We start from the raw sequence: 702 nt of genomic DNA, 5'->3' as shown, positions 1-702 counted from the left end.
GAGAGAATTCACATACATTCTCTGCTCCCACGGAAGGGGGAAGAGTGTAAGGTTGAGCCAGATAGTAGAGGATTCTATCGTTAATTTATTTCGAAACGTTAATTTCATTCTCTCGTTATGGTCCAGCATTAGCCGGCATCTTCGGCTGCCTCTTATTTTCTCGTCCCACGGTCTGGCAACAGCAAGTCAGCACTGGGGTGGGCAATCTCCATCACGTGCCTCCCTCGTGTGCTGACGAGGTAATACCGCCTAGGCGACGCTGACCAGGCCACGCTTCGGAACTTTCCATGCCGCCCCGTGGGTTTCTCAGCGTCTGACCAATCAGGGCGGAAGAAGCTGCGTGGCTGGACCGGATGTACCCTGCCGCCCGATGGCGAGATGCTCTCTCTGCCGAGTGCCCTGTAGCTGTGGACACCACCTGCCCATCCCAGTGCTGCGGCGCCGTTGACTTTGTCCCTATAGCTTCTGACTTGTCCGAATGGCAGACACCACTATTCATTAACTTCAGCCACGTTTGATGCGAACTATGCATTGCCTACCACTACGCTCTGGCTCAGCATCGCCTCCCTAGGCCTGGCTCATGTTGCCCATTTGAATGCATTTTCTGCCAATAAATGACCTCGTAATACGAAAATTGTCCATATGATTTATTTCTACCCACCTCCTTAACCATCCGATGATCTTGAACAATTTTATTTTCAA

The sequence above is a fragment of the Schistocerca piceifrons genome, chromosome 6 (assembly GCF_021461385.2).
Source record: "Schistocerca piceifrons isolate TAMUIC-IGC-003096 chromosome 6, iqSchPice1.1, whole genome shotgun sequence".
Classification (NCBI taxonomy): domain Eukaryota; kingdom Metazoa; phylum Arthropoda; class Insecta; order Orthoptera; family Acrididae; genus Schistocerca; species Schistocerca piceifrons.
The sequence above is the reverse complement of the archived record's forward strand: the minus strand, read 5'-3'. Positions refer to the sequence as shown.